This window comes from Bos indicus x Bos taurus, chromosome 12 (assembly GCF_003369695.1).
Source record: "Bos indicus x Bos taurus breed Angus x Brahman F1 hybrid chromosome 12, Bos_hybrid_MaternalHap_v2.0, whole genome shotgun sequence".
In the NCBI taxonomy this organism is placed as follows: domain Eukaryota; kingdom Metazoa; phylum Chordata; class Mammalia; order Artiodactyla; family Bovidae; genus Bos; species Bos indicus x Bos taurus.
The window spans coordinates 70,441,293-70,453,304 of NC_040087.1; the positions used below are offsets into that span (position 1 = coordinate 70,441,293).

Sequence of the window (12,012 nt, forward strand, 5' to 3'; positions counted from 1 at the left end):
TGGAGAAAAAGGAGAGTCAGAAGGGGGAGAGGGCAATCAAGCCAGTGATCTCGCTCCCAAGTTAAAATGGGTACTGAAGTTTGGGTTCTTAAAGGTACAAAGTTGATGACAAATACCAAAAAGCAAAGATTAAAAATCTAGAGTAGAGGTTAGATTCTCAAAATTACAATGTTAAAAAAAAAAGTCACAAAAATTATTAAAAATATATATACAAAGTTTGCTTTTAAAATAGGGTCTTTTTTTTTCTCAAGGTAATAGTAGGTTATAAAAATGAAAATTAAAGCTGTAATGGGGACTTAAAAATCAAAAAAATAAAATAAAATATTTTTTTAATTAAAAAAAATGATAGTTAAAATATATCTAAGACATTCTCTGGAGCTATTGCAGACAGTGTGGGGTCAGTTCATTCTCAGATAGTTCCTTGGTCCAGCTTGTACTTCTCAAGGGCTATAGGCCCCTTCCTATGTAGTCGGTGCTAACTACAGGATTTTAATCTACTGCACCTGTCACTTCCAGAGCGGTTCCCTCTGTTTATTTTAGCTTCTTCTGTTTGCGGGTCTCTTCAGTGTCTAATTTCTGCCCTAACACAAGGTACGTGATGGTGGTCACCTTTTTTAGGCTCGCTTGTTCAGTCGTGCTTTGGGAAGGGAGGGACACTGCAAAAAATATCACTAGCATGTGCTCACAGTGATTCAGCCACACTGGGTTTGTCCCCGCTCACAGTGTGTGTGCTTCTCCAGTCTGCTCAGACTCTAGGTTGCTCTGCTGGGAACTGTCTGATGTGGGCCCAGGTTTGCATGCACTTCCCAGGTCTAAGCTGCTCAGGTTAAGGTTCTCGGATACTCCACAAAGGGGCAGACTTGGTTGGGCCTGCATTTTGTTCCTGTCCCAGGTCTGAGCAGCTCAGGTGACCAGGGGCTTGGCACGTGTAGTCTCCCTCAGTTGAAGGCTGTGGCTTATCCCCTCCCCTGTCCCAGCCACTCTATTTTCTGGGTGTACAATGGGCGTGCCTTCTCAGGTGTGCCGTGTGTCTCTTCTGGGGAGCTGATCTCTGGCTGCGACCCTCCTGGCAGATGTCGACCATCCAGAATCCCAAGAAGTCTTGGTTAGCAACAAAGTCTGCTTGCAGTTTGGTATAGGATGCCTTTCTTGGGCTGCAATTGCCCCCTTCTAGCTCTGGCTGCCCTCACCTGCCTGTCTCTGGAGGGGGATGGGCCTGTCCACAGCCAGCTAGCTCTGCTCAGTCCTGTGTTCTGTGAGCATGCTTGGCAGTGTCTTGGGTTAGGGCTTTTCACAGAGTAGCTATCACACAGTCGGGCGGGTCATGGTGGAGAGGTCTGACAGAATGTGGTCCACTGGAGAAGGGAATTGGCAAACCACTTCAGTATTCTTGCCATGAGAACCCCATGAACAGTATGAAAAGGCAAAATGATAGAATACTGAAAGAGGAACTCCTCAGGTCAGTAGGTGCCCAATATGCTATGGGAGATCAGTGGAGAAATAACTCCAGAAAGAATGAAGGGATGGAGCCAAAGCAAAAAGAATACTCAGTTGTGGATGTGACCGGATATAGGAAGCAAGGTCTGATGCTGTAAAGAGCAATATTGCATAGGAACCTGGAATGTCAGGTCCATGAATCAAGACAAATTGGAAGTGGTCAAACAAGAGATGGCAAGACTGAACGTCGACATTCTAGGAATCAGCAAACTGAAATGGACTGGGATGGGTGAATTTAACTCAGATGACCATTATATCTACTACTGCAGGCAGGAATCCGTCAGAAGAAATGGAGTAGCCATCATGGTCAACAAGAGTTTGAAATGTAGTACTTGGATGCAATCTCAAAAATGACAGAATGATCTCTGTTCATTTCCAAGGCAAACCATTCAATATCACAGTAATCCAAGTCTATGCCCCAACCAGTAACGCTGAAGAAGCTGAAGTTGAACAGTTACATGAAGACTTATAAGACCTTTTAGAACTAACACCCAAAAAAGGTGTCCTTTTCATTATAAGGGACTGGAATGCAAAAGTAAGAAGTCAAGAAACACCTGGAGTAACAGGCAAATTTGGCCTTGGAATATGGAATGAAGCAGGGAAAAGACTAATAGAGTGTTGCCAAGAAAATGCACTGGTCATAGCAAAACACCCTCTTCCAACAGTACAAGAGAAGACTCTATACATGGACATCACCAGATGGTCACCACTGAAATCAGATTGATTATATTCTTTGCAGCGAAAGATGGAGAACCACTATACAGTCAACAAAAACAAGACCAGGAGCTGACTGTGGCTCAGATCATGAACTCCTTATTGCCAAATTCAGACTTAAATTGAAGAAAGTAGGGAAAACCACTAGACCATTCAGTATGACCTAAATCAAATCCTTTATGATTATACAGTGGAAGTGAGAAATAGATTTAAGGGCCTAAATCTAATAGAGTGCCTGATGAACTATGGAATCAGGTTCGTGACATTGTACAGGAGACAGGGATCAAGACCATCCCCATGGAAAAGAAATGCATAAAAAAGCAAAATGGGTGTCTGGGGAGGTCTTACAAATAGCTGTGAAAAGAAGAGAAGCAAAAAACAAAGGAGAAAAGGAAAGATATAAGCATCTGAATACAGAGTACCAAAAAATAGCAAGAAGAGATAAGAAAGCCTTCCTCACCAATCAATGAAAAGAAATAGAGGAAAATAACAGAATGAGAAAGACTAGAGATCTCTTTAAGAAAATTAGAGATACCAAGAGAACATTTCATACAAAGATAGGCTAGATAAAGGACAGAAATTTTATGGACCTAACAGAAGCAGAAGACATTAAGAAGAGGTGGCAAGAATACACAGAAGAACTGTACAAAAAAGATCTTCATGACCAATGTAACCACGATGGTGTGATCACTGACCTAGAACCAGATATCCTGGAATGTGAAGTCAAGTGGGCCTTAGACAGCATCACTACGAACAAAGCTAGTGGAGGTGATGGAATTCCAGTTGAGCTCTTTCAAATCCTGAAAGATGATGCTGTGAAAGTGCTGCACTCAATACGCCAGCAAATTTGGAAAACTCAGCAGTGGCCACAGGACCAGAAAATGTCAGTTTTCATTCCAATCCCAAAGAAAGACAATGCCAAAGAAAGCTCAAACTACCGCACAATTGTACTCATCCCACACGCTAGTAAAGTAATGCTCAAAATTCTCCAAGCCAGGCTTCAGCAATATGTGAACTGTGAACTTTCAGATGTTCAAGCTTGTTTTAGAAAAGGCAGAGGAACCAGAGATCAAATTGCCAACATCCGCTGGATCATCAAAAAAGCAAAACAGTTCCAGAAAAACATCTATTTCTGATTTATTGACTATGCCAAAGCCTTTGACTGTGTGGACCACAATAAACTGGAAAATTCTGAAAGAGATGGGAGTACCAGACCACCTGACCTGCCTCTTGAGAAATTTGTATGCAGGTCAGGAAGCAACAGTTGGAACTGCACATGGAACAACAGACTGGTTCCAAATAGGAAAAGGAGTATGTCAAGGCTGTATATTGTCACCCTGCTTATTTAACTTCTATGCAGAGTACATCATGAGAAACATTGGGCTGGAAGAAGCACAAGCTGGAATCAAGATTGCCAGGAGAAATATCAATAACCTCAGACATGCAGATGACACCACTGTTATGGCAGAAAGTGAAGAGGAGCTAAAAAGCCTCTTGATGAGAGTGAAAGAGGAGAGTGAAAAAGTTGGCTTAAAACTCAACATTCAGAAAACGAAGATCATGGCATCTGGTCCCATCACTTCATGTGAAATAGATGGGGAAACAGTGTCAGACTTTATTTTTCTGGGCTCCAAAATCACTGCAGATGGTGACTGCAGCCATGAAATTAAAAGAAGCTTACTCCTTGGAAGAAAAGTTATGACCAACCTAGATAGCATATTCAAAAGCAGAGACATTACTTTGCCAACAAAGGTCTGTCTAGTCAAGGCTATGGTTTTTCCAGTGGTCTTGTATGGATGTGAGAGTTGGACTGTGAAGAACGCTGAGCACTGAAGAATTGATGCTTTTGAACTGTGGTGTTGGAGAAGACTCTTGAGAGTCCCTTGGACTGCAAGGAGATCCAACTAGTCCATTCTGAAGGAGATCTTTGGAAGGAATGATGCTAAAGCTGAAACTCCAGTACTTTGGCCACCTCATGCGAGGAGTTGACTCATTGGAAAAGACTCTGATGCTGGGAGGCATTGGGGGCAGGAGGAGTAGGGGACGACAGAGGATGAGATGACTGGATGGCATCACTGAGTCAATGGACGTGAGTCTGAATGAACTCTGGGAGTTGGTGATAGACAGGGAGGCCTGGTGTGCTGCAATTCATGGCATCGCAAAGAGTTGGACACGACTGAGCCACTGAACTGAACTGATCCCACAGTCTGGGTTGCTATCTCAAGCTAGTTCCCTCAGATTGCCCTCAGGACATTTAGGCGGGTCCTTACCCTAAGCAATGCAGCCCGCTCCTCCCTTTCCCTCCCCTGATATCTAGTGGGGGGTGAGAGTGTGGGCTGCTGCTCCGCTGGGAGTTGCTGTTGGGCACGTAATTTGTGGGTTTTATTTATTTATTTTTCATCTCAGTTATTTTGCCCTCTGAGATTCCAAGGTTCGCCACAGACCTGCCGGAGAGAGTGTTTCCTGGTGTTTGGAAACTTCTCTCTTTTTTAAGACTCCCTTCCTAGGGGGGATCTCTGTCCTTACCTCTTTTGCCTTTCTTTTTATCTTTTATATTTTGTCCTACCTCCTTTCAAAGACAATGGGCTGCCTTTCTGGGTGCTTGATGTTCTCTGCCAGCATTCAGAAGTTGTTCTGTGGAATTTGCTCAGCATTCAAATGTTCTTTCAATGAATTTTGAGGGAGAAAGTGGCCTCCATGTCCTATTCCTCTGCCATCTTAGGACCACCTCCGAGGACCCAGTTCTTTTGCTATAGGATGAGTAGAAGTTCAGGTGTGGAGGGAGGAGGAAACAGGGCTGTGACGAGAACAGCAGGAATGTCCTCACCTGGAGGAGGTGGGGTGTTTGGCAGAGATAAGCTGTTTAGAAATTCTTGCTTTCAGGTCCTGTGTTAGTTTCCTGGGGCTGTGTCCATCCAGGCTTCTCTCACAGGAGACCAGAGCCTGGGAAGTTTAGAAATAATATAAGTTTATCTCTCATAGTTTTGGAAGCTGGGAAAGTCTAAGATCAAGGGGTGGGCAGTTTGGTTTCTCCTTAGACCTCTCTACTTGGCTTCTAATGGCCTTCTTCTTGCATGGTCCTCACATGGTCCTCCCTCTGTCCACGTGCACCGCTGTGTCTCTGTTCTTATGTCTTAGTCTCCTCTTCTAAGGACACCAGTCAGATTATATTTGGCCCACCCTAATGGCATCATCTAACTTAAATACCTCTTTGAAGGTCCTGTCACCAAATTCTAAGGTACTGGGGGTTAAGACATCAGCATGTACATTTGTAGGGAAAAGAATTCATTCACAATTCATGCTACCTAGCAAAGTAAAACGGAGAAGGCAATGGCACCCCACTCCAGTACTCTTATCTGGAAACTCCCATGGATGGAGGAGCCTGGTAGGCTGCAGTCCATGGGGTCGCTAAGAGTTGGACACGACTGAGCGACTTCATTTTCACTTTTCCCTTTCATGCATTGGAGAAGGAAATGGCAACCCATTCCTGTGTTATTGCCTCGAGAATCCCAGGGATGGGGAAGCTTGGTGGGCTGCCATCCATGGGGTCGCACAGAGTCGGACACGACTGAAGCGACTTAGCAGCAGCAGCAGCAAAGTAAAAAGATTTCAGCAAAGTTAGCAGTGTGTGTGTGTGTGTGTGTGTGAGAGAGAGAGAGAGAGAGAGAGAGAGAGACATGTGGAGGCATGAGAGACATCTGAGCTCTGGATACAAGGAGCTGGTATTTCACATTAACTAGCACGGTCATTTCTTTGAGCCCCCTTTTTTGGGGGGGGGGGCAAGAATACTGGAGTGGGTTGCCATTCCCTTCTCCAGGAGATGTTCCCGACCCAGGGATTGAATCTGGGTCTCCCACATTGCAGGCAGATACTTTACCGTCTGAGCCACCAGGGAAGTCAACCTAGATAGCATACTCAAAAGCAGAGACATTACTTTGCCAACAAAGGTCCGTCTAGTCAAGGCTATGGTTTTTCCAGTAGTCATGTATGGATGTGAGAGTTGGACTGTGAAGAAATCTGAGTGCCGAAGAATTGATGCTTCTGAACTGTGGTGTTGGAGAAGACTCTTGGCAGTCCCTTGGACTGCAAGGAGATCCAACCAGTCCATTCTAAAGGAGATCAGTCCTGGGTGTTCATTGGAAGGACTGATGCTAATGCTGAAGCTCCAATACTTTGGCCACCTCATGTGAAGAGTTTACTCATTGGAAAAGACTCTGATGCTGGGAGGGATTGGGGGCAGGAGGAGAAGGGGATGACAGAGGATGAGATGACTGGATGGCATCACTGACTCGATGGACATGAGTTTGTGTGAACTCCGGGAGTTGGTGATGGACAGGGAGGCCTGTCGTGCTGTGATTCATGGGGTCACAAAGAGTCGGACATGACTGAGTGACTGAACTGGACTGAACTGAACTGAACTGAGCATTGTCATTGTACGAGTTCTACCAAAGTTTGTGTGTAACTTGTGCTTAGTATTGGGGTGATGAAAGAGCTCTGGAGATGAATGGTGATGATGGTTACACAACAATGTAAATGTACTTAACATTACTGAGCTGTATACTTAAAAATGGTTAAAATGGTAGATTTCATATTACATGTATTTTGCCACACAAAAAATGCACAGTAATACTGACTCTTTCAAAGTAAGAGAGCAGCACAGCTGACCCTTGACATGGCCTCCAGCTCTCTGGTCTGACCCCCTTTCCTACCCTCTCCTGATCATGGCTTGATGAATTTTCCCTTCGAGAAATGCTTTGTGTCTTGTCATGAGTTCAGTGATTGCTCTAGTGCTGTGACAGAGATTCCCCAACCTGCCCTTCTGGCATCATGAGTAGCTCAGCCTCCCTGTTCTCAATACCCCACCCTGAACCCACAAATGTCTATCACTCTGTCTTATGTGCATCTGCACAAATTCTCCATCAGTGTAAGAAGAGATTCTGCTGACTGTTGTATTTGCATCACTGGGAGGGGAGAAGACAGATTTCTGATTGTCAAGTGTCACTGTGATCATCACAAAAGCTCTCCCAAGTTCTTTTCTGAACTCAGGATGTGTTTATAAAGTCCTATCAACCTTTTGGGTGTAATGACTCGGGATGTACACTGGATAGAAGCAAGCTTGTTAATTAAGACTGTCCTTTGCTAATCAGAACCACATTCTCTGGGGAAACTTAGGGCAGGGAGCATGAATGCAATATTTAGGACATCACTTAGCAGCAACTGAGAATGTTCTCAGTGAGTTAGAAAATTGGATGGAACATTATGCTATGAGAGATGGTGGTTGTGTTGAAGCTTAATAATGGGGAGTATTTTGTATTAAAAGTGAGTGAATCATATTTCTACTAGCCATTAACAGTTTTCTTCAGTCATGAATCTATATCTAAGGTTATTAAGGTCCGTAAGTTTTACACCTATATGTTGTTACACTTACTACACTAAGTGAGTTCTATCACCTATATAAGGTGAGGGGCCTTAGGTGAACTGATGCAGTGACACCTGTGTCCAGCCATGGATTGTGTCCTGGTCCAGCCCTACATCATCAGACCCCCCACCTCCTGCATCATCTTCTCTTCAGGTCTGTCCTAATCATATTCTGACACTTCTGTCTACACAGCTCACACTCCTGTTCCAGCCTTTCATAGATCCCCCCTGTCCCCCCACCCCATTCAGGATGCAGTTCCAGGTCCTCAAACAGAGAACAGGCTTCTTTGCCATCTGCCCCATCAACCTTTCCAGCTCATCCCCACACGCAATAAGTATCCGACTGTGCTGGATTTATGGGGTGTCCTTTCTCATCCCTGTCTGTCTGTACATACTGGTCCCTCTGTCCCAGAGCCAGGGAGCAGTGTACCAGCACACAGAAAGAAGGTGGAAGATGGGTCCTGCCATTCCCTCTTGTTCCTCCAGAGGGCTCCCTTGCCTTCTGTCTTCCTACAGCCCTCAGTGGGGTGCACTTGACCATTTATGAGTCCCCCCCGCTGCCACTCCCCCCACCTCGACCCTAAGCAGTGAATGCAGGAAGGTGCTTCCGCCCAGCATGTTCTGTCCCAGGACCCCTGCACCTGCTGTGGTATTCTTCCAGGAATTTTCCAGATAGTCTCAGAGATCCCATGTCACTCTATGTAAGACAGCAGGACTCCCTTGTTTTACTCTCAGAGCACACATCACAGCCCGATAGTGGATTTTTCTATATTAGTTCAGTGTATTCCGCTCTCCATGGTGCAGAGTGTTGTCTACTGTCTTGAGCTGTAGGTGTATCCTCAGCACTTGGGATAGCACCTCTGCCTAACCAAAGTCTGCCAGTCGAATGAATGAAGGTGGGACTCTATATTACTTATATCCTTTCTACAATAACCTACTATGTTCCCTCTTAACACAGCATTTATATAGGATTATTTTGATATAGGGAATTGCATGGTTAACAGCGCTTATCTAGAAATAATGTGTAAACAGCTCAACGCTGAAGCAATTATTTTTTATGGTATGACTTGGAAAACTTTACTCTTGAAAGGTTGGAAAATAAAGTATTTTTCTAGAGATTTGGATAAAAATTATTGTTTGGGAAGAAATTCAAAATCATCAATTGATCACTTCATTGTAATTATATTACCTCATCTGTGATGAAATGTTAGGAAGAAAACATTTTAAAACTTTTCAGTTGGTCCATCTTGGATAAAGCAACCCATCGTATTCAATTAACATCTGCCTTCGGGGACTATTGACAGGTATTTTGAACTAAAGAAAAACAATTCCATGAGTTCCAAAGAACATTCCCAAGAATGTTCAAATTACTGTATTCATTGCATAAGCTAGCAAGGTAATGTTTAAAATCCTCCAAGGTAGGCTTCAGCAGTATGTGACCTGAAAGCTTCCAGATGTACAAGCTGGGTTTAGAGAAGGCAGAGGGACCAGAGATCAAATTGCCATCATTCACTGAATCATAGAGAAAGAAAGGAAATCTAAAAAAAAAAACAAAAACAAAAACTACTTCTGCTTCATTGACTATGCTAAAGCCTTTAACTGTGTGGATCACAACAAACTGTGGAAAATTCTTCAAGAGATGGGAATACCACACTACTTTACCTGTCTCCTGAGAAACCTGTATGTGGATCAAGAAGCAACAGTTAGAACTGGGCATGGAACAACTGACTGGTTCAAAATTAGGAAAGGAGTATGTCAAGGCTGTATATTGTCACCCTGCTTATTTTACTTTTATGCAGAGTACATCATGTAAAATGCTGGGCTGGATGAATCACAAGCTGGAATCAAGAATGGGGAGAATCTGGGAGAAATATGAACAAGCTACAGATGATGCCACCCTTAATGGAAGAAAGTGAAGCAGAACTAAAGAACCTCTTGATGAGGGTGAAACTGTGTACACATGTATTCTCAATCATGTCTGAGTCTGCAACCCCATGGACTGCAGCCCACCAATCTCCTTTGTCCATGGAGTTTTCCAGATAAAAATACTGGAGTGGGTTCCCATTTCTTTCTACAGGGGATCTTCCCAACTCAGGGATTGAATCCATGTCTCCTGCATTGGCAGGCAAATTCTTTATCACTGTGCCACCTGAGGATGAAAGAAGAGAGTGAAAAAGCTGGCTTGAAGCTCAACATTAAAAAACCTAAGATTATGACATCCAGTCCCACCACTTCATGCCGAATAGAAGGGGAAAATGTAGAAACAGTGACATTTTATTTTTCTGGACTCCAAAATCACTGTGGACAGTGACTGCAGCCATGAAATTAAAAGACACTTGCTCTTTGGAAGGAAAACTATGACAGACCTAGACAGTGTATTAAAAAACAAAGACATCACTTTGTGGACAAAAATCTGTATTGTCATAGCTATGGTTTTTCCAGTAGTCATATACGGATATGAGAGTAGGTCCACAAAGAAGGCTGAGTGCCAAAGAATTGATGCTTTCAAATTGTGGTCATGGAGAAGACTCTTGAGAGTCCCTTGGACTTCAAAAAGATCAAACAAGTCAGTTCTAAAGGAAATCAGTCCTGAATATTCACTGGAAGGACAGATGCTGAAGCTGAAGCTGAAACTCCAATCCTTTAGCCACCTGATGCAAAGAGCCAACTCATTGGAAAAGACCCTGACACTGGGAAAGATTGAAGGCAAAAGGAGAAGGGGGCAGCAGAGGATGGATGGTTAGATAGCATCATTGACTTAATAGACATGAATTTGAGCAAACTGTGGAGACAGTGGAAGACAGGGAAGCCTGGTGTGCTGCAGTCCATGGGGTCAAAGAGAGTTAGACATGACTTATGGACTGAATGACAACAATTCCATGAAAAACTTTAGTACTAAAAGTGGAGGAGGGGGTTACTCAGTCAAGAAACTTAGGTACAAATGCTGAACTAAGACATGTCAAGGTAAAAATAAATCTGTTTGGAATTAATGAAATGATGGTGTGTGTGTCTGCATCCCAGGGTCTTCTTTCTGATCACAGACCCTGTGTCCAGAGAGTCCCCTCAGAGTTTTTCTATTCTGAGTCCAAAGCATATGACCACTTGTGGTTAGGGAGGAGTGGGGAAGGGAGCTGGCATTTACTGAGCAGCCGGGTGGTTAGACTTCTCAGAACATGTGATTGTCATTGGTGTGATTCTGAGATGAAGAAACAGGTTTAGTGGCTTGTCTGATGGGACTGAGCTGCAGTCTACTGCCTCCAGGTTCTCCATCTGACTCACTCATCAGGCTGAGCTCTGGCCCATGTTCCTGAGATTTGCTTTGTGAGGGTGCAGGGCACTCAGAGTACCTGCCTGGAGCCCTGCCCATGCTCACTGGGGCCTCGGACCTGGCTACTCACTTCTCTGAAGGCGTTGTGGACCCTGTAGGAAAAGACTGGGGCTTAGTTCCTTGGGGTCTGCATTTAAGATGTAGGGGCAGTTTGAGGGGGTTGTTGTGAAAAAAACACTTAAGTCTGGATAGTTTAGGGGGGTCTTGGCCAAGAGAATTGTGTGTCTTGAGCTGTTGGATTATTTCCTCTGATTTGGGCCATTTGGACTCTCATCTTTCATTTTCATATTCAGAAAGTTTTTGGTTCAAATGAAACATTTACTTCCTGGTTGGGATGGAATGTTGCAGAGACGTATGGAGGCCACACTAGCATTCATTTTCTATCTAGTGCTATTTGGGAAGAAGTGTCTAGAAAATGCACTCTGGCAAAGGTTACCAAGAGTCTATTAATTTGTTGTTGTTACTATGTACATTATAAATCATAAACAATCACTTAGAAAACTGCCTGAGAAAAAATGTACAGAGTTTTAAATGATATAGCTTCCTCTTCTCCCATTCCTGTATAGTGATGAAACAGTGTTTTAGTTCAGTCAGGTTTTGTAATCTCAATACTGATCAGTTGTTTATCATCATGAAACATGTAAATAATTGATGAGTTTTTTGAGAAAAAAAAAAAAACTAGCTGTTGGTGCCTCCTTCACTGTACTGGTTTGTAGAATTTTTTTTTAAATTTTATTTATTTTTAAACTTTACAATATTGTATTGGTTTTGCCAAATATTGAAATGAATCCGCCACAGGTATACATGTGTTCCCCATCCTGAACCCTCCTCCCTCCTCCCTCCCCATACCATCCCTCTGGGTTGTGCCAGTGCACCAGCCCCAAGCATCCAGTATCGTGCATCGAACCTGGACTGGCAACTCGTTTCATACATGATATTATACATGTTTTGATGTCATTCTCCCAAATCTTCCCACCCTCTCCCTCTCCCGCAGAGCCCATAAGACTGTTCTATACATCAGTGTCTCTTTTGCTGTCTCATATACAGGGATTTTT

At 43.6% G+C, this 12,012-nt stretch overlaps 1 protein-coding gene across 3 annotated transcripts in view; it reads left to right on the top strand.

Annotated features, from left to right (window-relative positions):
- Positions 1-12,012, top strand: part of LOC113902484 (multidrug resistance-associated protein 4-like) — a 327,639-nt gene that overhangs the window by 173,076 nt on the left and 142,551 nt on the right. The gene's annotated exons all lie outside the window — the stretch shown is intronic.